Here is a 27,055-nt window from a genome sequence, read left to right as displayed (position 1 = left end):
TTCCAGTGTGTATAGAGTTAACTCAAATTTCTGTAGCCTCATTTATTTTACCAGCTAGCACCATATTCTCTCTTTTAAAACAAAGGAAATAAACTATTTCCAGCTGGAAAGATTACCAAGCTTCTACCACTGATGTAAATTTGGGCAAGGAAACTTTCATTGGACAAACAGACCAAATGTAAACAAGATCTCATATACAAAAGACTAAATTTGCATGTGGCTTTCACAAAAAATGTTGTTAGCAAAATCAGGTTGACGTTGTAGCTCTGGCTGCCTCAGACTAGTAAACGAGCTGTATGATCAAGGAGAGGGTCTTTTTCACTCAAAGGGACACTCAAATTAGTACACTCCCCCACCCCCTTTATAACACTCACTGTCCTGACAAAGCCTTTTTCAACCATCTTCCCCTCCCCAAACACCGTAATAAGCTTCACTACAGAGAATCTGATTTAATAATACTTCTTTCTGTCCAACGCTCGAAATATGGGGCAGGGCTCCTGAATGAGGTTATCGGGAGGGTAAAGGCTCGCTTTAAATCTGTCCCCTAAACATGCCATTTTCGTACCAGGCTGAAAATTCGTGACCTAGCTAGAACTGCAGCGCTCTTTACACAAATTCAAGCCGAATGTATTTATTAACAAAACGACGGTAAGGAAGCTGGAACCCACTCGAAGGGGCTTGGAGGCAAGTCTAGCAGCTGGGAGCCTAGGCTTCCCTGCTGCACCCTGCCCTCCATACAATAGAGAGAGAAGTAGAGCACCTCTCAGTAAAATTGTCAGCAGCTACCAGGCAAAAGCCCTCCTTCAAAATCAATTTCTGCCAAGCAGCTATTTTTCGTATGAACAGGCGCACACGGACGCGGGTTGATTTGGTTGCCCTCTTTATTGCCATGGCACTCATTGCCATCCCCCTGATTCCCCCACCCTGTTAGTTTGCCGCCTTCAGTGATGCTCTCTCCTCTGCAAGCAGCACCCCGCTGATAAACCACTGCAGGCTTGCAGAGGGGGACCATGCTGCCCACTGTTTCAGCAGTAGAGACTGAACACCAAAGGGGTAAATGGCAAGAAACACCATTTCCTCCCCCCTCCCCGGAGGTAATCCCTCTAAAGCCTGAATCTGTTGGCTGACGTGTTGAGACCAGACATGTTGGTTGCTACAGAGGTTACAATTCCCTTCCCATCTAGCATTGCCAGAAATCACGCTGCAGTCTGAGCGGGGGTGTCGGGAAGCCTCTCTGTGTGTAGTAGCCCTTAGCGTCTTGAGCCATCGCAGCCACAGCGATGACAAACTTTTCTAAAAACCCCTCTCCCTTGTCAAAAGGGGTGAAAAGCACACCGCAAGCAACGTGCTCGCAAAAGCAACATCCTCGGTTGCATTAATTGGGAGGGTGGGAAATGGAGTGTTTCCCCATGAAGCAGAAAGGATTTGCGTGTGTCTCCTCTCCCCAACACACACACACACACCTGTACTTTCTGTAATTCTTCTCTGTCATCTCTGATTACATCTACCTACGCTCCCAGGACTCCTCGTGACGCCGGCGTCTAGGACGGGGAACACTCCGGGAGCCCCCATCGGGAAAACATTCGGAAAGCTCGAGCAAGGCAGACGCGACACGCCGGGGCAGACGCCGAGACGGTGGAAGCGGTTCCACGAAGTAAGGAGACAGCAGAGGCAGCGTCTCAAGGAGAAACGCCTCTCCTGACCTCTATGGCGGAAAGCGAGTGCCTAGCTCCCAGGTCTGCCGCCTTATGCAGCAGGAGGGTGGTTTGGGTTGGGTTGTTTTTTTTTAACCGAACTAAGCCCCTCTTAAACAGAACAATCACCATGTAAAACCAGCTGCCAAAGGGGAGTCGCCAAAAACAGCCTCTATGTGCTTCTATTGTTTGAGGTCACTTTGGGGGTTCAGCATTTTACAGTAACTTCCTCTTCCTGGCGGGGGACGACGACAACAAACCCAACCAAACAAAAAAAAACAAACAAACCCCTGTCCTCTTTCATATGCCACAAGTTGACATGCCACCTTACCTTGCCCACCTGTCCGGAGGCATGGTATTAACATAAGGCTGAGGTACATACCTCCTGACAGGTGTTTACAAACTTTGCAATGGCTGGAAAACCGTTTGCACCTGGCAAAAATCTCACATTCTTGTTCAGATTTAGAGCTGGCGCAAAGAAAGGGCCCAGTCCTGCTGCCGTGGGCGCCAGTATCAAAACCACCCCACTGGAGCAGGATGGAGCCCAGAGTTAGCTGTATAAATTAGAAGCAGTTGCACACCCACCCACACATATATAAAGACTAGTGTGGACGATAACCTGGGAGACTGGTGATTCATTGGGCTAATTATCCTCCTTAAAACGTGAGGGTATGGTGTTAATGGTCTGGGGTGCCTCCCCTTCTCCCCTCCCCCCACACAGCCCGTGCCTCTTCAGTGGCGGGGGGAGGGAAGGATGCTTAAGCAGCGTTAATGAAAGAGCGCTCTGTTCTTTCTGAAGACTACCTGAAGTGAACTAATTTCAGCTGACCTTTACTGGAAAACCTACCATGTCATTTACTTTCTCACCGGTGGTAGTTTCTTGCAAACTACCGGAAGCATAACTCATGCACGAGACAAACTTACTACTGTCAGGCTGGAATTAGAGTCCTGTCTTTATTAGGGGGAAAAAATACCAGCAGCCTTTATTAGACTGTCACCGTAAGAACCTGTTCCTATACAACCCTGCCTATGTCCTTTATTAAAGGTGTAGCCTTCTAAAACAATTGCGGGTAAAAGTACTTCTGGAGGGGGGGCAGGAGAGGAGGCAGGTGACAGGAAAAGATTTATTATTTCTTCAGAAGGGGTTTTCATTGACGTACACTGTTAACAACTGTCGGATTTTCAGTAACCCCACAAAAGGTTACAGTAGGTTCTGTGACGACGTACTTGGAGAATTTTGAAAAGAGGCATTAGTCATCCAATGGACTCTAGTGGTTGCAGCGGAATCGTTGGGATCTATTGTCTCACTAGGTACTTGAATATCTTTACGTGCATTATTTAGTAGATTGCTCTTCAGCCAGGCACTTTTAACGTGAAAGAATTTTTATTTTAATGGTTTGCAATAGTTCCTTTGAAGTCATGACCAATCCTTGCCACAACATAGTTTAATGGATGGCTTCAATTTTGAATATAGGGCCTTGTTCATAAAGAATAGGAAAGAAAGAAAAATGTGACAAAAGAAGTTACTGCACATGCGCAGTAGCCAGTTATTAAATGATAGCAATATAACTTTTACATAATAAAAATCACATACCAAACAGCATAGCAGCAGATCCTGCACTAATACTGTGCAAAATGTCTTGGTTTTTTTTTTAAATCATGCCTAGTCTGATTTAGAAATCTCAAACCAGAAAACTATTCTATAATTTTTATTGCAACCGAAAACAGGCTAAATCGTTTATATTATGTATTCACCAACGGGAGACTTTTAAACCAAGTTTCAGTCAAACAACGCTTAGCAATGTCAAACTCCTGAAAACTGGGGTTGCAATGCAGGGAACCTTCCATCTATGCTGGTGCCAGTGAGGGCAGTCATAATGTTGAAGAATTAACCTTGATACTATATATGTTTATTCGTGTAAAAAGGAGGAAAACTAGTGATATTAACTCATTGTGGAATACTTTGAAGAGGCATCATTGAATATAATAACACCTGTAATGCCGTTATATCTTGATAGTAAAATTGCATGGATGCAAGGAAGTACTATTTAAACTACAGTATTAGGTTGATTTCACAGACTAAACAAAATGTATACAAGGACAGCTTTTTAAAATTAAAGAAAGAAGCATTAAAGAGCACAGATTTTATATTTTTACCCCAGCCATCTTCATATTGTCTAATTATAAAGCATAAAGGCGTCTCTTGCTTTTATCTCAATGAGCAGAATCATTAAGGTGATGAAAGTAAGTCATTTTCACATTGCCAGTAAACTAGTACGAAATCAGTCAGTGCTGAATGTAATTGCTATCAGCAGCGGACAGCTCCTGGTGCTGAAAGGGAAAGGCAGAGAAACCTCTTTCACAATAGCTCACTCAACCAGCCTTTGAAAAATCCCAGCAAAACTGAATGAGGTGGCAAGTGCTCGGGCTGAATAGCTCTTTCTGCAGAACAATAGCAGCCAACTCCAAATCCTACTATAATCACATTAATGAGATTAATCAGTGAATTAGCAGTAGTCAAATGTCAGGGTGGCAAGAAGGAATCCAACCAAGCTTCATAATTAACTTTTGGGGGTCAGGGAGAGAGAACCAACTGTGCTGTCTCTTAGGCTTTTTCAGCAGTTTACCCATTTCTCTTTGGAAGATCCTAACGATTCAAGAGGAAAAAATAAATAAAAAGACCTCAACCTGTTCATGCTACAAGACAGCCTGCTAATACACAGTATCGGGCTACTTTTCTGTTACTTTCAGTGGAAGTCCACTGAGGGAATTAGTATCATTTCAAACAATCCACCCAAACTGTCAGAGCTACATTGTGTTCAACTTCATGAGTGTGAAATTAGTTTTGTAATCCAACGTCCGCCACCAAATAGAATACGCATGATAAATAAGGCAGATAAAAAATAAATGTCATTCCCTTTAAGAGTCTATGGTACAAGAATACATTTTTGGGGAGGTGAACAGCACCTTTTAAAATATTAGCAGTCACATGTTATCAGGATGATAATCTACTACTGGGTCTATTGGAAACTGGTTCTTATAACCAAAAATAAGAATAATTTTAATTAAGTAATTTAGTGGAACTTCCTTTCTGTGGCCAAGTCAGAGACCTGCCATATTGTAACTGACCTGAATACGAGTGAAACTTCTTTTAATCTGAAATTCAGCACCCAGTGTTACAGGGAGTTACTATGCAGTATTAAATTTAGAAATAAGCTTCTTTGCAAATGGCAAATAACTGAAACGCAATTATGTTTATTAGCAAAAAAGGGGATGCTGCATAATTCACTTTCTGCCTTTTAAAGCAACAGTATTGTCAGCCGTGTGAAGCATTTGTAATAATCCCACCACCCCCTCCAAAACCTAAGCTTACAAACACTTATATTACTTCTGTGGAAATGAACGTTCAAAACAAAAACAAGAAAACTTTGGTTTGTAGTTTGTCTACCTGAGGTTGTGTACAGTGCTCATCATAGAGGAAAAAATGACTTGCTTTTGTTCTCTGAGTTTAATCTTATCCAGTCACCAATACAAGTACAGGAGGAGAATCTGCTTAACGGGTAAGTTTTAATTACTTCTGATTCCTTTCTACAATCTTCAGCTACTTTTCAGTGTTTGTTATATTTATCCTTTTCACCAAGTTTACATAGACTGTAACTCTACATTACACAGTATTTTCTTCAAGCTGTACTTATCAGAACTATCTTTAAACTGAAGTATGGGAGGATGAAGATTTCAGCACGGAATATTAAACAAATCAACATTATCTGCAAAGCTAGTTTTATGTTAGGAATAATATATCATGTCAAACTATTGTAATTTGAAATATTTAAGAAAGTTATCTTTAAAATGCAACTTTTCTGTGAATATTACCTTAACAAGTATAAATCCATTATTTTCCTGTCACCGTGCCTTCAAGTCATATTTTGTGTAAAAAAGCATAGAGGTTTAGCATCTTTTATTTAAATGTGTTTGAATATCTGTAATGCTCAAGTATTTTATGGGTATCAGAAGTTGTCGTCTCAGGACCTTCGTATCAAAAGTACTGTACCACATGCATCAAGTTTATACAAACAACATGCTTAATGCAGCCACACACTTTCGTGCACTGAAATCAGACTTCCGCATCTTACTAACTAAGCTACAGTTCAGTACAATCTCATCTGCACAGCAACACCGCAAGAACTTGAAAAGAACAAACAATGGACAGTACAAACTATCGAACAACTGCAAAAGCCAATACCCACCCTCCTAGAATCAGCTCTCTGAATAAAACACAGCCCTCACCTAACACCATTAAGTATTACAAACTAACCACAATAACGACATTTCAGCATGGTTCAGAAACAGCCCTGGCTCACGACAACTTTGAAAGGATGAGGAGTAAGAAGCATACCACAGAGACCCAGAAAAGGCTGCTTTTTTTCTTCACTGAACACTGAAAAGATACCCCACGTTCCAGGGATTAAAAAAAAAAAATTAAATACACCCACCAACACTGAGTAAAAATCAGGGGGGCTTCAAGAAGACTGCAGGGGAAAAGCTCTCTCACTCTCCTTAGTGTGCAGAAGCTTAGGGGGGAAAATGTCGCCCTGGCAGGAATGACAAATGCAGCACGATAGGCTAGCAGGCCTGAGGGATCTGTTTTACTTCCACATACATCCTCTAATGCACGCACTCCCACTCATCCTCTCGATATGCTCCCCCCCCCCCCCCCCACTTTCTTTTTTTCCACCAGCTCCAAATCCCCGGCATATGACCTTCTGTTAAATAGATAAAAAAAATTTGCTTATCAGTCATGCAAATGAGGCTGAATTCATTTTCCACAACAGATGGCCTCATAGATAATGATGATGGAAGAGAGAAAATTGAATGTCTCTCACAAGGTGGTCATGGCAACCGAGAGCAGAATCATATCAATAATAAGCTCACTGCATAATAAGGTTGTCAATCCCACAAATCAAAGTCTCCAGCTAAATCAGGTAGCCCACCCCCAAGTCGTTACCAGGTAAATAGAGAAACGGAGCGCGTTGGTGGCTGATTTAAAACAAAAACAAAACAAAATAAGGGATTGTGAAAAGAAATGGCAGCTCGAGCAAATTCTGAGACACAATTGAAAGGAATAATCAGGAGAGAGTTTTTCCCCCCTGTGTTAATTGTGTTTTATTGGATGATTGGGGGGAGGGGGTTGATGGGGTTTTGCAGGGGATGTGTATATTTGAACAGCGAGGCTGGTATTTCGAACTCGAGCTGCTGCTGGAGTCTTTCTCCCCACCCTGTCTCTGATGTGGAGTGCTGCATTGATGCACTCTAGCAGTTCGCCTCAGGCTTCCACCTTGGCTCCCAGGGGGCCACCCCGCAAAATGAATCAGCAGCCATCCTGAGCAGCCTGATTAAAATGAAAATGGCAAGGCACATGTCTGGGCGGAACTAGAGCTGAGCTGAGCTGCCTTGTCTGGCAAGCATGCTCAATATAGCTTTTGCTAATAATGGCTTACTGCCTTTCATTTTTAAAGGTATTACCATTTCCCCCTTCTCCCAACGCCCTCCTCCAAGCATATAATGGTGCTGGCTTTCCCCTCCCCCCCCTTAATTGTATATTGCTCACAGTTATAGTCTGCCAGACTGACATGCAGTTATTGTGAAAAGACACACTGTCTTCGCAGGGAATTTCTCCTCAAATATGCTGAAAACCCCAAGACAACCTATTAACATGCAGCTATAAATTATTTCCAGCTATTAGCTAGAAAACAGATCTCGGGGAGGGGGAGCCCTGCCTCATCTAGGCACAGCCTAATATCCTGAAAGGGAGCTTTTAGGAGAAAAAAATCATTTCTGTATCCCTTCCCTTGCAATAGTACCTACATCACAACGCATGTCTACCAGCACATGAAAAAGCATCGGTCTGCAACCCTGTATGAATGTATTTAGGAAAAAATCCCGCCTGGGCAACAATTCTAGGAAAACTCCCCAATGCAGCGAATTGGACGTACTGAGAAAAAGAACAATTGAACTGCAGATTTGAAAAGTCCCCGTTCAGCTGAGTGTAAAAACACTGTTGTGGGGCAATCAGATTTTTTCCAGCCTTAAGAATATGAATACACGCCTCATATTTTAAAGTTGGCCAGCTTTAGCTGTTTTATGAGGCAAGTGAGGGCTTCAGTTTGCTCTTCATGTTCCTTCTCTATTGTGTGGGTGAGACTCCTCCTAGGCAAACGCTGCGGTGGCAAAGCTATAGCTTCAGCTCTGTGCATATTATATTTACACACACACACACACACACAAGACAGAAATGCCTTCAGTTAATTCCTGTTTCTGAGACGCGCTCTTTCCTGCGCTCTACCCCCGATGCTGCAGCGTGAACCAGAAATCAATAGAGCTGCTCTAATGGAGGTTCCACGCAGCCAAGCAGCTGCAGCCGGCTGCGCGCGCGCGCCCGCGCGCCCCCACACAATGACGTCTGGGCAACTTTTTCAGCCGATTGGACACCGCATCGGATGTTCTGTGGAGCAAAGAATAGGCGGAATCTGCTATTACAGTCTGCTAAAAAAAAAGAAGAAGAAGAAGGTAGCTTGTATTTTCCTGGCTCCACGGGAGCAAGGCTGAGCCTGGCGACAGCGTGTGTGAGCGAGAACAGCTCTCGAGGGGTGGGGTGGTCACCCCGGAACAAAAGATAACACCCTAAGATGATCATAGACCCTGCTGTGACACAGACCTCTGCAAAGCACACGGGATTGTTAGTTTCACAGGGCTACACGTTCATATCACGAGAGAGAGAAGAATAAGGCACGGGAGCTAGACATGAAAATCAGAGTTGTTTCATAGCTAGATGAACAGGATAATTCGCGCCCCTTGGCGCGTTTGCAAGGATTTCTGCCTCCCCCATCCATCGCAGGAGTGTTTTAACAAGAGCTGTATTTTAAATTCATGGTCGTAAATTACGGACTGGGAAAAAAATGAATCACGTCAACTGCAATTGTCCTTCTGCTTCCCTTACCTACAACAGCACAATACTACATTTGCTAAGTTATTCCTTCCCGTGTTTTTAAAGTACATTTTTCCATATCCATGCTGCAAAGCTGCTGATCATCGTTACCTGAAGCTGTATCTCATTGAACCAAGAAGCTACCGTGCTGCTGAATCTCTCTCTTTCTCTCTCTCTGTGCATTTTATATATAAATTTACTCCCAAAATAAGGTATTCCTGGGACCTACGGCACGGCAGAACACCTCCCCCATCGTCCTGTCAATGTGTCTGAGCTTCAGGATATTGACAGCAACTGCCCCAGCTCGAGTCTGGCTCCAGCGGAGCATTTATATTCCTTCCACTCAGCCCTGTGTGGGTTTTTTTTTGCAGGGCTGAGAACGCCAACCCAAGACCAACTCTGGAGAAATAAAGTCTGGGAAAATGAATGAATCGTAAAGCCAAATTGCACGACAGAGCCACATTCCAGACAGTGTTGTACAGTTAATTCTTATGCAAGCTTTAAAAACTCCAGATCAAAACTAAAAATTATGGGATGTGGCAGACTGCAAAGTAATGGACTGTAGGACATTTTAGAACAAAAAGGGGCCAGTAAGCTCAGGAGTCCACCTTCTCTTCCCAGTTAGCAACTATACTTCCACAATATACCCCCCCTCCAAATATTTGCCTAGTCTGGGTTTAAATTATTTATACTAGTTGCTCTTTCTGCTGTCCTTGGCAGTTTGTTGCACATATTAACTGCTCTCTGTGTAAAGCTGTTCTGTCTAGATTCCTTTCCTGCCCAGCCCTTACTTTGCCTTAACTCCTTTTGTACTGGACAGAAAGCATTGCACATTTCCAATGTCTGCTCACTTGTACACAGATTTCAGGATGTAGAAGGTACATTCAGCAGCCCAGAAACTGAGTGTTTGCTAGACATAGTAGGTGGTGTGTTAGGCAAACATTAAACAGTTTGTGGTACCTTCCCTTGTGTCTGAAATTAATCCCCCAAAGCTTAACCTACATGGCAAAGTATATTTCCTTTGCATTTAAAAAGGAATAGTTGTCTTTTCTCTTTAAAAACCCCAACAAAACTTAAGATGACTGATACTTATGAAAGTAAATATTGTTACCACTGACCCATTGGAAGGAACATTTTTCATGAATTTCCCTAGTTTAGCTGATGCTATATGTATCAATACCAAATGAAAAGAAAAGCAGCAGCTGCCCAAGGAGAGGGAGCACTTGCAATATACTTCCTGCTTGAGGAGGAGTTTGCCCTAGTCCTTTCTGCTGGTCCATAAATCTTGACATCCCCTAGGTCCTACCATGTATGGATATCAAAGTATAGGTTGTCTCTCATGCTGCCTCTCCTGTCTCATGCTAAGAGTTCTAGATCTTTGGATCCAGTCAAGCATTCATCTATCCTTCACGGTTGGCTCTAGTGAAATCTTCAGGAAAAGGGGGAAGCTGTGCCCTCAGCCTCCTGTGGTATTTAGCCCTTTGACGCTTTTGTGAGCCTTAGCTGCCGCAAGATGCCACTAGCAAATGAACTGGCACCATCACCTCATATTGCTAGGACCCTTTTTGCATGTCTATGGCAACATCTCAAAGATGAACCCTCGCCAGTTCAAAGAGTTCTGGACAATGGTGCCACCAAATTCCTAGTAATCCTTAATTTAACTCTGTTGCTACACCTCCTGACGCAATCAGTAGTTGCAGCGTCAGTGTGCTATGCCATGGCCATTGAGAAAGGAGTTCAGATCAGACCAATAAAGCCCAGTGCTCACAGTGTAAGTAATGGATGAGAGGCATGAGCTGGTACCACACATACACCTGAATCCTTCCCAGTGGATGTGGTCTGCATCATGGTTGTATCCTAGTTGTGAACCTAAGTTTTTTCTTGGACATGTTTTTCCATGCCCGGAACATGATATCATGCCCAATGTTCCACCTATTTAATGGAGCAATCATTTGAAATGAAACTACAGATGGCAGTCAGACAGGTGAGTGAACAGGTATTTGAGAATCTGGCACCTCATGGAGATAAATGTACCCCCAGAGACATTCTGAGTGCAATCTGCACATTGATCATAACTCATGGTCTGGGAACCCCATAATGGCAGCTCCAATGCAGAAAAAGTAAGGACCATACTTGCCATGGGGGAACCCCCCTATGTGCCAGCAACCTGTGAAGGACTGCTAAGAGTAGGAACTGGGTTGGGGAGCCCTATCCATGTGGAGAAATGGTACACCCTCAACACAGTGGAAAGTACACTTAGATACCATCATAAGGTAACAGCTGAGCTCATACACTACAAATCAGGTTTGGAAAAAAATGAAGGTTATAGTCCAGACGGTCTGATGTCAGCATAAATTCCCCAAGCACAGGGCACCGTCCTCACTCTCCAGCTCCCATGACAAGCTTGCTCTTTTGGAAAGTCCCAAACAAGGCAAACATGCAGGTGGCCTGTTAGACCTGTTACTCCACAACTGAGTTGGCAATTAACTAAGCTTGGGACAAAGGTTCAGCAATATCTGTAGAGTGGTGGGGCATTACTTCTTCCCGGTAGGCACTGGTCCTAGTCAGACCTCCATCATTTTCCTGGTGAAACATGATGTGGTCAGGGTACTGGACCATCTGGGGTGGGGTGGGGGGGCAACCCAACAACCTTCCAGCTAGTAGGCAAAGATAGAATGCACCAACCTGTGTCAGCTCAGATTAACTGTAAATTGTTACAAATGAATCTAAAGGGTGGGACATTCATTGAGAAGCCCCAAAAGTGCCTTAAAACAAGAATCTGTGAAAGCCAGTCTTACATGCCCTTCTTGTGCTCAGGGCAACAGATTACTTCAGAAGCCCCAAATCTATCATGCCACCAAGGAGTTTTGGCTTCACACATAGCTACTGCTCTGATCCTACAGTCAGTTTCTAAAACCAGTCTTCTGAAAATGAGAGACGCACAAGACATATCACAGACGAGCTTGGTGATAGCCACTCACATGTATTTTGGTGAGACCATGGCTAGAATAGTGCATGTATTAAGGATGAAAGATCCCCAAAAGTTTCATATTGCAACTTCATTTTGGATAAGCATGTTATACTTCAGAGGTTCAGTAAAGGTCTATCTGACTACACAAACTTCTTCAGAATGCATTATTGCTCTGGGACTTTCACAAGGAAAGACTGTCATGAGATTTCCAGAACTACTGCTCCTGGCCAGAAATACCATGATAATAACCTCTTCTCCACTCATCTGGCACTCTGAATTCGAGATTCAGACAGAAGCTTGATGTGAAAACATATTTCAGCATCTCAATGAACGATTTTGCTTATAACAATGAGAAAATGTATAGGAAAGGTTTGTATTTATCTGAACTGGTTCACCAATCTGTATCCAAAACTAGAACGATTATTGCTTGTTATTTACTGAGGGATGTGTGCTTTCAGTTTCGCTATTGACGTCCATGAGAAGAAGGAGCTGCCCCACAGTAGTGTCAAGAAATTGGAGACAATTCAGTGAAAAAGCAATAAAAACAATTAAGGGACTGGAGGGAATAGTTTATAGGAAAAGATTAAAAGGGCTAAATACACAGAGCTTGAGTAAATAACTAAAGGCGGATATGATAACCTTCTTCATGTACTTGATGGTTCAAAACACCAAGGAGGGAGACCAATTGTTTAGGGTGTCCTAAAGGATGTTGCTAGGAGTAATGAGAATAAATTAAGCAAAGGAATATTAAGGTTCAATATCAGGAAACGATTCCTAATGGTGTGATCTATTAGACTGTGATATAATTTCTTATGAGATTAGCAAAGCCACATTACTCAAGTCATTTATAACTGGACCAAACAAAGCACTGCAGGTTATACTGTAGGGAACACTCCTACAATGGCAGGGGAGTAGTCTACATAGCCTAATAGGTCTTTTCTCTCTCTCTAAATTCAATGCTTCTCAATTCTTATTAGTTTACATCTCTGGTTAAGCAATAGTCCCCATTGTAAGATCTCTTGGCTAAATCAGAAAGCATCATGGGAATTCTGAATCTCATAATGGAACAAAAGGAAACTTTCACTACTAGAAGGTGAATGGAGTTTTTCCAGTTTAAAATAGGTTTATACAGTACTTAATTTAAAAAAAAAGTTAGTAGAAACAGATTCATTTTTTTTAGTATTTTTATATCATTATGACCAAATGTAATGCCAGCAATGTGCTAGGCACTTTAGCAACAGGGTAAAGTGTTAATCTAAGATCATGAAAGATTTACAATCTAAGGTCCCAATTCAGTAAGATGCTTAAATAAGTATCTAACTTCTATCAAGTGAGTAGTTTAAACAGCATCAAAGCAAACACATACACGTGAACTTTTAATTGGAACAATGTATAATGCAACAACTTTTTGCTCCTTGTACCTTGCACCCTTTGTTACCCCCAAGCCACATCGATGTGAATAGGACTACTCATGTTCTTTAAGTTCAGTACATGCCATAGAGTTATGCATATGCTTAAGTCTTTGCAGGATAAGGTCCTACGTAAACTAAGGCTAAGGAAAGGCATGCAACAGAAGTTGGAGACTGAACAGCGGTGACCAGTGGTTCTTGTTACTTCTACTTTACTTTTCATATTTATTATATAGTAAATACTTTGATATCCTTGAAGCAGTGTGCTTTCAAAAGGGCCTTAGGAGAAGAGGATGGGGAAATGACAGATTGAGGCAGGGTGTGTCATGCGTAAGGGGCATCATGGAAGAACATGTGATGATGTGAATGGGAAGAAGTGGGCAATGACTGGGGGGGGGGGGGTTGGGTGGAACACAGACTGAAAGGTGTGAGGACCAAAAAGTTTTACCCTTTTTCAAAAGAAAAGTGATACTTTCTTGCTAGAAATGCAGCCTAGTTTGTTCTTGTAATGCCTCTGTTTTACCATTAAAATATTAAACTCCATTTAAATTTTCAAATCTGTGCTATAAAAATTCAGAACCCAGAAGCCTTATTCAGGATTGGAGTCTGCAAGAGTGGACCCACATTGTCACATTAGACTTATGTCATCTCTTTTACATATAATAGGGAACAACATTTTTCACCATGGGTTCCTTAACAGGACATCCAAATAGGACATTTGGATGCTTATACAGACCCTTAGATTCACACACTTACATGCCACCTGAAGCATCCAAACCCAAGATTTGAATGTTCTGTTAAGGAGCTTCTGCTTGAAAGTGATGCCTACAATTCCATCTTTATCCAACAAAAGCTATCTATGGAAGTTTGAACTGCATTAGCACTGCACAAAGCATGTTCTGTGTCCCCCCCACCATGTAATTCTCACTAGAATAGTTACTCTATGAGAGACTCTACCATAGGGAAGTAGGCTGCATTACGTTACCAGATAGGGCAGGATTCACCAAAGCACTCACCGTTAAGCCAACAATGCCTAACCAGATTTTGTAGTTTCAACTAGGGAGAAAGTACTTTCTTCAAAACAAGAAGCAGGCCCTAGCTATGTAGTTCAGGAGGCCTGTGAAGCTTCTGCTTATCAATGGCCATGAGGGTCATTTTCCTCTGCACAAAGCCTAGCACATGTACAACATTGGAATAGCCATATCAGATCAGACCTGTGGTCCAACTACAAGATGCTTCAAAGGAAGGTGTACAACAGCCATAGCAAATGATAATACGCTACCATATCTCTGGGCAAGTTTCTTCTGAACTTGTGTTGGTTGGATTATATATTGGAGCACAATGGGTGATGACAGATACAATCATTTGCAGTCCAATATAACTAGATTTTGATGTCAAACCATACTTAATTGCATTTTTCCAAAATTAAGCACATTACTTAGTTCTGATTTTTTTCCCCCAAGCGTTTCCAGTCTCATCTGACCTCTAATTTTCTTCCATCACTTGTTGGGTCTTTTGCCTTATTTCTTCAGTTAGACATTTCAGACAGTTGGCGCCACTTTTTATATAAAGTGCTGAAAAATGGCTACTAGTCCATCATCTATTAGAGTTGTCCCTCTGCCATTTGTAATCCAAAGTAATTGGATTTTGATGTCAAACTGTAATTTATAATCAGTTTTTCAGAATTAAGGAACATGCTTAATTTTTATGTTTTTTCCTAAACATTTCCAATGTTGTCTGACCCAGAGTTGTAGAAGATAGCAATTGTCCTCATCTGCCATCCCTTGTGGCATACCAAAAGAAACTGGAGAACCTCTTCTGAAAGGACACCAGGTGAAAAACACCATCCTCTTCCGGGACTCCTTTTTACATCATTCTGGGATGTATTAGCAACAGTGTTGTAAGCAAGCTAGAAGTCATTCTTCTGCTATACTCCATGCTGAATAGGATTCAACTGGAGTATTGTGTCCAGTTCTGGGCATCACGTTTCAGGAAAGATGTGGACAAATTGGAGAAAGTTCAGAGAAGAGCAATAAAAATGATTAAAGGTCTAGAAAACATGACCTCTGGGGGAAGACTGAAAAAACTGGGTTTGTTTAGTCTGTAGAAGAGAAGGCTGAGGGGGGATAAAATAAGAGTTTTCAAGTACATAAAAGGTTTTTACAAGGAGGAGGGAGAAAAATTGTTCTCTTTAACCTTTGAGGATGGAAGCAGCAACAAGGGGCTTAAATTGCAGCAATGGACATTAGGAAAAAACTTCCTAATTGTCAGCATAGTTAAGCAGTGGAATAAGCTGGCTAGGGAGGTTGTGGAATCTCCATCATCGAAAATTTTAAAGAGCAGATTAGACAAATTCCTGTCAGGGATAACTACTTTGTCCTGCCTTGAATGCAGGGGACTGGACTAGACCTCTTGAGGTCCCTTCCAGTCCTATGATTCTATCTGCAAACCTATGTACAACACCAGCATCCGAACGACTAAGCTGCTATGTGGGGAGGATGAATCTTATTCTTTTAAGCTCAGACAAACTAAGTTCTGAATATTGAACAAACTTAGTTTTAATGTTAGGGGTTTCCCCATGTGCCCATCAGATCTAAGCCCTGCAAGTGACACCCTTTACATAGGAGGACTCCTTAGACCATTCCTTTCTGAGGAAGAACCCTTGAGAGTTCAGCTGCAGATGCTACCCCCTCACTACTTTTCCTCAGAGGGTGAAGGGTTCTCTCTCTCATGGATGATCCAAGTTAAATTCCCAAGCAGTCTAGGATTCAAATGGTCTAATTAAAAACAAAATTTATTAAGGTGAGAGATCAGGTTAAAACTTAAGGGAGGTATGCATAACATAACTAATCTTCTACTCTACAGAAGTTATTTATAATTTTATCTAAACCTTCCCTTTCTTTTGACCCCTGATCAGCCAGATTGGGACAATCACACCTTGCTGGTCCCTGTTAGGAATCATCATAGCTCAGGTACATTTTGATCTTTGGACTATTATCCTGGCCATTAGAATATCAGACAACCATCTCAAAATGCATTTACACAAATGTCCTCCCTGAGCAGGTTATCCCCATTACCTCTGCAATGTCCATTTTTAATTTGAATCATGCAGCATTATACACACTGTCCTATAAACCAGTCTGGAGTCCCTGTTTCCTTCTCCCCCCATCATAGTAGGTATTTGAGCTCACATTTGCATCTCCCCTCTTTACAGGGGATGCTGGAAGAAGCCAGTTTGGGATGTTAATGTTTTTTGGAATGTTTGTGCTCTCCCCTCCCAACCCAGATGTTAACTATGAAACAAACTCACCATCTGCCTAGTAGAGATATCTATTTTTCCTTTTATTAATCCACATTATTGAGAGATTAAAACTCAGCTGTCACAGTTCTCACTGTCTCCTGGTAGCAAGATATATCCCACCACGTCGAACACTCTCTTGGTACTACATGCATGCAGCCACTAACAATAAGATGGACCAAAAATAAATTTATTTATTCTGTCTTGCTAAAAAAGGTATTGACAACACTATTACATTCTGAGTCCTTCTCAACCAATCCATGTCCCTGTACAGAAGACACTTTCAGCCCTTATCCCTTCCTTTCCTTATTTTTCTTTCTGCAGCACTTGTTTGTGCAAGTGTATTAAGTAATAAAACACCCCCATCAAAAGCCATTACTTAAGCTTTCATGTCCTGGACTTGTTTTAATACCACTTTCCAGTCTGCTTGCTGTCAGTCCTGCAAATAGCATTCTTTAAGAGGTAATAAAGTAACCTGGAAGGGAAACATTCACAATGAAATTTTCACAGATATGTTCTGGTATAATTCTCAAACTTGGAGAGTTAAAGAACTAAGATTACCTGTCATCACTGACATTGGGGATTTTCACAACATAAAACAGGAAGCTCCTCTGAGAGCAGCTACAGCCATTTACAAATTTGGAAGTTAGAGCTACCAATACCCTGCATGTTTGACAGAATCTTATTGCTGACCCTGGGTTCTGTATTATGTTTTACATTGCTAAAGTACAGTGATGATCAGAAATGTTACCAAGTGAAAACAGAACTGGCTTACTCACACTACCTGGCTGCAGTTCCTTTTTAGTTTGGTGTATTCAGAGTACTATCTGCACACTTTAATGACAACCTCGTCTTAGCAGTATAGAGCCAATAAAGCTGTAGAAGAGTGAAGTATATTCTTTCTGTCTCATATAGCATTAATAGAATTATTAATTTAGGCTTCAGTCCTGCAAACACATACATCATTTTAAGCATTTGATTAGTTCCACTGACTCCCCTTTGCCATTAACGTGAATGGAACTACGCACATGCTCAGCGTTAACAGAGTACCTAAGTGGTTGCAGGATCAGGGCCCAAATTCAACCAGTCTTACCCTGTGCTGCTCAGTGGTGATGTATTGTGCCTCAGTCTGGTCACCCACGAGTCCTGCACACAAACAGATACTGAACTCAATCAATCAATCCTGTAGGATTATTGCAGGGATTTTGAAACCAAGACCCACAGTTGCTATACTGCCTTGCGGGGATTGCACCATCATCAGTGAGGGGGGATGCTTTCAGCAAAAAGAGACAGAAACAGGTGCATGAGCTACTGTATGTACACATTCCACCACCCAAGAGATGGAAGTCCAGAAAGAGCTTTGCCTCTGAAAATCACTTTCCCTAAAATACTGCTGTAGAAAACTACAAAGTAACAAAATAGCAGGAAATGCCAATGATCTTGGAGAAACCAGTTCCTTCAGACACTGCCCCCAGACACTGACTGAACAAAAACATTGGTGTACTCTAAATTGAATGAGATCTGGGATGGCAAAGACTGGTGACAAAATGACATAATGGAAGCTGAGGAACAACCCCAAATGTTACTGTGGAGAGCCAAGGCAAACACTTGAACACTGCTTGATGCAATGCTGCCAACAACATGCTGTACTCCCAAGGAGCTGTTTGAGATAAGTGACAACACCAGGTCTTGGCTGCTGCTTTGGGAGCAACAAGCTGGATGATGAAGAGCCCAAGTTCAAATTCCAGAATCTCTATGTTAAGCTTTAAAGAGCTGTATACCGAATTGCACCTATGTCAAGGTTCCTTCCTCACTCTGAACGCTAGGGTACAGATGTGGGGACCTGCATGAAAACCTCCTAAGCTTACTTCTACCAGTTTAGGTTAAAACTTCCCCAAGGTACAACCTATTTTACCTTTTGCCCTTGTACTTTATCACTGCCACCACCAAACATCTAACACTGGTTACTGAGAAAGAGTCCATTTGGAAACGTCTTTCCCCCCAGAATCCTCTCAAACGTCACACTCCCTTCCCTGGGGAAGGTTTGATAAAAATCCTCACCAATTTGCATAGGTGAACACAGACCCAAACCCTTGGATCTTAAGAATAATGAAAAAGCATTCAGTTTCTTAAAAGAATGTTAATAGAAGTAAAAAGAATCACTTCTGTAAAATCAGGATGGTAAATACCTCACAGGGTAATTATATTCAAAACATAGAGAATCCCTCTAGGCAAAACTTTAAGTTACAAAAAGACAGAAAAACAGGAATATCCATTCCATTCAGCACAGCTTATTTTCTCAGCCATTTAAAGAAATCAGAATCTAACGCATATCTAGCTAGGTTTCAGAGTAACAGCCATGTTAGTCTGTATTCGCAAAAAGAAAACAAGTACTTGTGGCACCTTAGAGACTAACCAATTTATTTGAGCATAAGCTTTCGTGAGCTACAGCTCACTTCATCGGATGAAGTGAGCTGTAGCTCATGAAAGCTTATGCTCAAATAAATTGGTTAGTCTCTAAGGTGCCACAAGTACTTGTTTTCTTTATATCTAGCTAGATTACTTACTAAGTTCTCAGACTCCATTCCTGTTCTGTCCCTGGCAAAAGCATCACACAGACCAAGAGAGAGACTTTGTTTCTCCCTCCCCCCAGCTTTTGAAAGTATCTTGTCTCCTGTCACGGTTCCTCCCCCACTCTGAACTCTAGGGTACAGATGTGGGGACCTGCACGAAAAACCTCCTAAGCTTATCTTTACCAGCTTAGGTCAAAACTTCCCCAAGGTACAATATATTACACCCGTTGTCCTTGGACTGGCCGCTACCACCACCAAACTAATACTGGTTACTGGGGAAGAGCTGTTTGGACGCATCCTTCCCCCCAAAATACTTCCCAAAACCTTGCACCCCACTTCCTGGACAAGGTTTGGTAAAAAGCCTCACCAATTTGGCTAGGTGACTACAGACCCAGACCCTTGGATCTTAAGAACAATGAACAATCCTCCCAACACTTGCACCCCCCCTTTCCTGGGAAATGTTGGATAAAAAGCCTCACCAATTTGCATAGGTGACCACAGACCCAAACCCTTGGATCTGAGAACAATGAAAAAGCATTCAGTTTTTTACAAGAAGACTTTTAATAAAAATAGAAGTAAATAGAAATAAAGAAATCCCCCCTGTAAAATCAGGATGGTAGATATCTTACAGGGTAATTAGATTCAAAAACATAGAGAACCCCTCTAGGCAAAACCTTAAGTTACAAAAAAGATACACAGACAGAAATAGTTATTCTATTCAGCACAATTCTTTTCTCAGCCATTTAAAGAAATCATAATCTAACACATACCTAGCTAGATTACTTACTAAAAGTTCTAAGACTCCATTCCTGGTCTATCCCCGGTAAAGACCAGCATATAGACAGACACACAGACCCTTTGTTTCTCTCCCTCCTCCCAGCTTTTGAAAGTATCTTGTCTCCTCATTGGTCATTTTGGTCAGGTGCCAGCGAGGTTACCTTTAGCTTCTTAACCCTTTACAGGTGAGAGGAGCTTTCCCCTGGCCAGGAGGGATTTCAAAGGGGTTTACCCTTCCCTTTATATTTATGACATCTCCTCATTGGTCATTTTGGTCAGGTGCCAGCGAGGTTATCCTAGCTTCTTAACCCTTTACAGGTGAAAGGGTTTTTCCTCTGGCCAGGAGGGATTTTAAAGGTGTTTACCCTTCCCTTTATATTTATGACACACACCCCAAATCACAAATAGGGTGAAACGCTGGCTGGGATTTCTTCCTGGAGCTCTAGGAAAAAACAGAGTTAATAAGACACATGCACCTCTAAATATACTACCAAGTATATAAAGACTAACAATATTTTCCACATCTCAAGGATGATTTTAACCAGTTGATTCTGGGAAACTTTCACAGGAGAATGCATCAGCCACTTCGTTAGAAGCTCCTGAGATGTGTTGGATGTCAAAATCAAAATCTTGGAGAGCTAAACTCCTCCAAAGAAGTTTTTTGTTATTTCCTGTGGCGGTATGAAGCCACTGTAGCACAGCATGGTCGGTTTGCAGGTGGAAACGCCATCCCCAAACATATAGACATAGCTTTTCCAGAGCGTAGACAATGGCATAACATTCTTTTTCACTGACTGACCATTGCTTTCCCTCTCAGACAGCTTCTTGCTGAGAAACACTATAGGGTGGAATTCTTGTTCCGGTCCTTCCTGCATTAAAACTGCTCCCACACCACGCTCGGACGCATCTGTGGTTACTAGGACTGGTTTGTCAAAGTCTGGGGCCCTTAGTACAGCGTCAGACATGAGTGTCACTTTAAGCTTGTTAAAGGCCTTCTGACACTCTTTGGTCCACTGAACGGCATTTGGCTGTTTCTTTTTGGTTAGGTCTGTCAGTGGGGCAGCGATTTGGCTGTATTGCAGTACAAATCATCTGTAATAACCAGCCAAGCCTAAGAAGGATTGAACCTGTTTCTTTGACTTTGGGACAGACCACTTTTGGACAGCATCCACTTTGGCCTGTCAGGGGTTGATAGTTCCTTGACGCACCTGGTGTCCAAGGTAAGTCACTCTGTTTAGGCCACTTCTTAGCCTTAACAGTTAGTCCTGTCTCCCTTATGCGCTCAAAGACTTTTTGTAGATGTTCCAGGTGTTCTGCCCAGGAATCTGAAAATATGGCCACATTGTCAAGTTAGGCGACTTCATATTCTCCTAGTCCTGCTAGGAGACCATCTACAAGTCTTTGGAAGGTGGCGGGTGCATTCCGCAGCCCGAAAGGGAGTACATTAAATTCATACAGCCTGACATGGGTGGTGAAGGCTGACCTTTCCTTGGTGGATTCATCTAGCGGTACCTGCCAGTATCACTTGGTTAAGTCCAAGGTAGAAATGAAGTGGGCCCGTCCCAGTTTCTCTAATAGTTCATCTGTGCATGGCATTGGATAGTTGTCTGGGCGAGTTACAGCATTTAGCTTACGGTAGTCCACGCAAAAACATATCTTCCTATCTGGTTTGGGAACTAGAACCACTGGAGATGCCCATGCACTGCCAGAGGGGCGGATTACCCCCATCTGTAGCATATCCTGGATCTCCCGTTCTATAGCAGTTTTAGCTTGAGGAGACACCCAGTAAGGTTGAACTTTAATTGGGTGAGCATTACCTGTGTCAATGGAGTGGTATGCCCGTTCAGTCAGTCCTGGGGTGGCTGAGAATGTTGGCGCGTAGCTAGTGCACAGCTCCTGGATCTGCTGTCACTGCATACGCCCAAGGGTCATGGAGAGGTTCACCTCTTCCACGCCACCAGCACTTTTCCCTTCGTAGTAGACACCTTCAGGCCACTCAGCGTCATTTCCTCCATGGGCTGTAAACTGACAAACCTTTAATTCTTTGGAATAAAAGGGCTTTAGAGAATTAATATGGTATACCTTAGGCTTTCGGGTGGAGATGGGGAATGCTATGAGATAATTAACAGCTCCCAGGCACTCCCGGACCGTGAATGGCCCTTCCCACGACGCTTCCATTCTTTTTCCTTCTCCTCCATTTCTTTGGCCCTTGCCTCCATTCCCATCTGCAGTTCTATCTGTCTATCTGTTCCTTTTGTTTTTCCTTAGCCTCAAATCTGGCTAATTCCAGCTTTTGTTGAACCGTGGAGTCTGTCATCCTAAACTCTCTGTTTTTAACTAACTTTACACCTGAGAGTTAGAAAGAAAACAAAACAAAACAAAAAAACTTGGCTTGTAAAATTTTGCTGTGCTGTTCGGATACCTATGTTCTCTGATAGTGATTGTCAGCCTACAGAGAAATCCTTAAAAAAAAAAAAACCTAACACCTTTGTCTCCAGGCAAATAGGCAGAAAACCCCTCTAGTTCCTCTTAGGTTAAAAAACAAAACAAAAACACTTCTTCAGGTCTGTGAAGACAGGTGAATTTCCCTGTAGGAGGTTAACTACCCTGCCTTTAGATAGAGAAAACTCCAGCTCACAAAAGACAATTCCCTTTTGTCTCTGCTTTGTCCCCAAAGCAGAGGAAAAAAACAAACAAAAAAAAACCTCTAACTGCTTTCAGCCAAAAACCTGCTTTTCAGCAGCCCAAAGGGAAAAAAAAATTCCTTTTTGAAGATCTGTGCTTCTTGTTCAAAAAATCAAAATCCAACACCCCCCCCCCCCCCCAAAAAAAACCCTAACACCTTTGTCTCCAGGCAAATAGACAGAAAAACAGGAATATCCATTCCATTCAGCACAGCTAATTTTCTCAGCCATTTAAAGAAATCAGAATCTAATGCATATCTAGCTAGATTACTTACTAAGTTTTAAGACTCCATTCCTGTTCTGTCCCCGGCAAAAGCATCACACAGACAGAGAGAGAGAGGCTTTGTTTCTCCCTCCCCCCAGCTTTTGAAAGTATCTTGTCTCCTCATTGGTCATTTTGGTCAGGTGCCAGCGAGGTTATCCTAGCTTCTTAACCCTTTACAGGTGAAAGGGTTTTTCCTCTGGCCAGGAGGAATTTTAAAGGTGTTTTCCCTTCCCTTTATATTTATGACAACCTATAACATACTTTATTTGATCAAGGATTATAATGCATGAGTCAGATCAAATGCTGCTTGACTTCCAGGGCCCAGATGGAGTTTGCAGGGCTAGTAGCTGGGGGAGACAAAGCAAATATTATGGAAATCCTTGGAAGTCAAGACCTGTTCCTGTAGAGTTAGACTTGTACATTCTAAAGGCAAACTATAATGTTACTTAGTTATCAGAAAATAATTCACACAGGAAGAGATCCTCAGCTCCACCTTTTAAACTATGTATTTGTAGTTCTCTTATGAAATACTGTGAAATGAGAAGCAATTTTCTTAGTCAAGATTCATAAAAACAAAAGTATCTGTTTGGCCAGTGGCTCTCAAACTTTCCAGACTACTGTACTTCTTTCAGGAGTCTGATTTGTCTTGTATTGAAACTCTCAAGTTTCACCTCATTTAAAAACAACTTGTTTATAAAATCAGACATAAAAATACAAAAGCATCACAGCCCACTATTACTGAAAAATTGCTTACTTTCTCATTTTTACAATATTATAAAATAGATCAACTGGAATATTAATATTCAGTGTAGAGTATATAGAGCAGCATAAACAAGTCATTGTCTGTATGAAATTTTAGTTTGTTCTGACTTTGCTAGTGATTTTATGTAGCCTGTTGCAAAGCTAGGCAAATATGAGTTGATGTCCCCCCTGAAAGACTTCTGAGTACCCCCAGGGGTACGTGTCCCCCTGGTTGAAAACCACTGTGCGAGGCAAGACATACTGTCTGGAACAGAGGGAACACCAACAAACTGAGAATTTAAAAGAAAAAGGAGATCTTTAGGATGCAGAAGGAAAAGGCCAAGAGAATAAAGGACAGGTGTTCAGTAAAGAGGTAGTCCTGGCTCTGCATGAGAGAAACATAATACAAGATTTAAGGCAGGGAAATAAACCTCTGACATGTGCACTCAAGACACAAGAAGTTTTATGCACATGAGTGAAATTTGAATTGAAACTATTTCTGTGGGAGACATTGCAGCATTTAACAGACATAAGAAAGCCTAGAGAAGATGACATCTCTATAAAGTCATTGGTTTTGTTACTTATTTAACTTCCCCTCTCCATGACAGAGCTGTTTATTCTCTGCCGAATCTTTTAGAAGTGAACAGGGCAAAATAAGGATCAGAAAGGGGGGAAAAGCTGTTCTTCCTCCTAATACTAGGAAGAAATGAACACCTCTCTTAAAAAAAAATCATGCAAAAAAGTGGTAAAATTGTGTATGTCTAGGGATGTAATTTAAAGCCAGACACAGGCTGCAATAGTGTCTGCAGTGTTCACAGTTTACCTCTAGGATTAGACAGAACCGGAGTGCACTGAGGTACAACTCTGACTGCCCAGACAACTATCCACTAGCTCTCCAGCTTCTCTGATTCATCCTATTGGCGGTACAGTGCTTTGGGAGAAGCACCACCAAATCAGTCCTGACTCTTCAAACAGAGAAAACTCAGTGCCTAGAGGAATAAAGCTCCTTTTCCTCATCTAAATCCCACTTTAACCTTTACTCTGTTTCAAACACTGGCAAAGTACAGGGCTTAAAAAAAAATGCAACATGAAATCCAGGCTGCGAGGATAGTGTTTTCAGTGTGATCTAATTGAAAGTCCAGATAAAGGGCCAGAACCCCAGCTGATTTAAATCAGCGTAAGTTCCAATGAAGTCAGTGGAATTGCACCAATTTATGCTAGCTGAGGATCTGGCCTGTAGTTTGTTTCTGTTTTTTTTTACTATTGTGTCTAAACAAAAGACATACTTAAAATATGTTTATCTGCTTTATTTATTTTTTAAAAAATCACCTAGCTTTATGGGATAGTTTTTCTATAAGGATGTTTATTAAAATATTTAAGTTTAACACAAAACATTTTTGTTAAGTGAAAATTAAAATGAAAGTGACAGTACAATATGAAGTGTACTCTGATCATTCTACCTTTTTACCTGGAAGAGTGAATCTGATGTGCTTAACTTTTAGCACATGAGTAATTCCACTTCATGAAGTTATGTATAGAGTAAAAGAATGCATATATGTAACTGTTTGCTGGAAGAAGTTGGAAAGGTAGGGGGAGTTGGGCACCTAATTGCCCTTTGCATGTTTGAAAAATCTTTCCCTAAATCATTGCAAAGATGAGCCGCATTCACCACCAGAATCCCCCCCCCCCCATCATGCCATGATGAGGTATTGCAGGCACTTCATCCATACCACCCCCTTTTGTTGGCCAATCTGCTGTTTCAGAGGTATTCTTCTGGGTGACTCAGCCCCCAGCTTAGTTCATTCTCCTTCTGGGTAACAGAAGTCCAATTTAGACAGCCAAACAAGACATTCAATCAACTTGCTTCTGCCCTTCTTAGGCCCGACAGGTGTTCCCCTGCCTCCCCTCCCTAGGGACTCTGGCAGTTTCTCCCAGGGACTCCCTCTTTCTTATAGACCTATATCAGGGCTTTCCATAGGAACCTAAAATGCTCTATGCAGTTCTTAGCCCAGCTGCCTCCTGACTGCATTCTCTTAAGCCCTTTTGATTAGGAGGCCCAAGTGTTTGCCATTCTAACACCTGATTCCCTCACTCCTGCCCCTCAGGTTGGGATGCAGTTGTAGCACAGGTAGGACTGACTGAACAGGGCTGGGCTAGCCCCAAGTCTCCTGGCCTTTAAAAGGGCAGGCTACGCTGTTACAATTAGTTCATTTTACGTAACTTGAATAAAACAACACAGTATTACCAATAAAACAGGAAGCAGCCACCTTTGCAGTCTAGTGACGGATGGCCCAATCCAATGCCTGTTAAAATAAACTAATAATAATCTTTTAATTAACTTCAAGGGGAGTTGGATCAGGACCAGAGTGTTTCAAGAACAGAGACACTGTGAATGGATGGAAAAGCCTGGCTTTTCCATTTGTTGCTAGTTAAGTCTGGGGATATTTTTTTTTTATATGAGTGTTAGTTAAAGTATAGTATCGGGGGTAACCGTGTTAGTCTGTATCCACAGAAACAGAGGAGTCTGGTGACATCTTAAGGATCCTGGAAAACGATCCCTCTCTCTCACAGGGGAGGGAGGCCAGTCCTCACTTACAGACAGCCCCCCAACCTGAAGCAAATACTCACCAGCAACCACACACCACACCACAGAACCACTAACCCAGGAACCAATTCCTGTAGCAAACCTCATTGCCTACTCTGTCCCCATATCTACTCTAGCGACACCATCAGAGGACCCAACCACATCAGCCACACCATCAGAGGCTCATTCACCTGCACGTCTACTATGTTATATATGCCATCATGTGCCAGCAATGTCCTTTTGCCATGTACATTGGCCAAACCGGACAGCCCCTACGTAAAAGAATAAATGCACACAAATCGGACATTAGGAACGGTAACATACAAAAGCCAGTAGGAGAACACTTCAGTCTTCCTGGACATTCTATAACAGATGTAAAAGTAGCTATATTTGAACAAAAAGACTTCAGAAACAGACTTCAAAGAGAAACAGCAGAACTAAAATTCATTTGTAAATTTAACACCATTAATTTGGGCTTGAATAGGGACTTGAGTGGCTGGCTCATTACAGAAGCAGCTTATGCTTAAATAAATTGGTTAGTCTCTAAGGTGCCACAAGTACTCCTTTTCTTTTTGCGGATACAGACTAACATGGCTGCTACTCAGAAGCAGCTTTGACTCTCCTGGAATTGACACCTTCCCATCTATTGTTGGGAGTGGACTACATCCACCCTGATCCAATTGGCCCTGTCAACACTGGTTCTCCACTTGTGAGGTAACTCCCTTCTCTTCATGTGTCAGTATATTTATGTCTGCATCTGTAACTTTCACTCCATGCAGCTGAAGAAGTGAGGTTTTCACCCATGAAAGCTTATGCTCAAATAAATTTGTTAGTCTTTAATGTGCCACCGGACTCCTAGTTAAAGTATATTAACAGATAAACAGAATCAATTTTATAACACATTTGAAGAGTCCCTGTTTCCCCCCACACACACATTTAAATAGTTTCTGCACTCTCTCAATCCTACTCTGGATCATCAGTCCAGAGATTCTTATGGAAGTATCAGTAAACTTTCTGCTTCCAAACAGAGACTGTTCAGACCATTTATTGTTATGGTGCTATAGTGAATAGTGG

General features: G+C 42.0%; 1 protein-coding gene across 6 annotated transcripts in view; it reads right to left on the bottom strand.

The window, feature by feature from the left end:
* Positions 1–6,345, bottom strand: part of MYT1L (myelin transcription factor 1 like) — a 380,247-nt gene extending 373,902 nt beyond the window's left edge. For 3 of the 6 annotated variants that reach the window (XM_073336127.1, XM_073336123.1, XM_073336134.1), the window contains exon 1: positions 6,188–6,345. The gene's annotated coding sequence lies outside the window, so the exon portion shown is untranslated. Of the gene's footprint in view, positions 1–1,463; positions 1,624–5,567; positions 5,718–6,090; positions 6,166–6,187 lie in introns of those variants that run through there. The other 3 variants (XM_073336126.1, XM_073336129.1, XM_073336131.1) reach the window with 3 other exon arrangements.
* Between the last annotated feature and the right edge of the window lie 20,710 nt (positions 6,346–27,055).

The sequence above is a fragment of the Lepidochelys kempii genome, chromosome 3, assembly GCF_965140265.1.
Source record: "Lepidochelys kempii isolate rLepKem1 chromosome 3, rLepKem1.hap2, whole genome shotgun sequence".
Classification (NCBI taxonomy): Eukaryota; Metazoa; Chordata; order Testudines; family Cheloniidae; genus Lepidochelys; species Lepidochelys kempii.
This window is presented reverse-complemented; position numbering and strand designations above follow the sequence as displayed.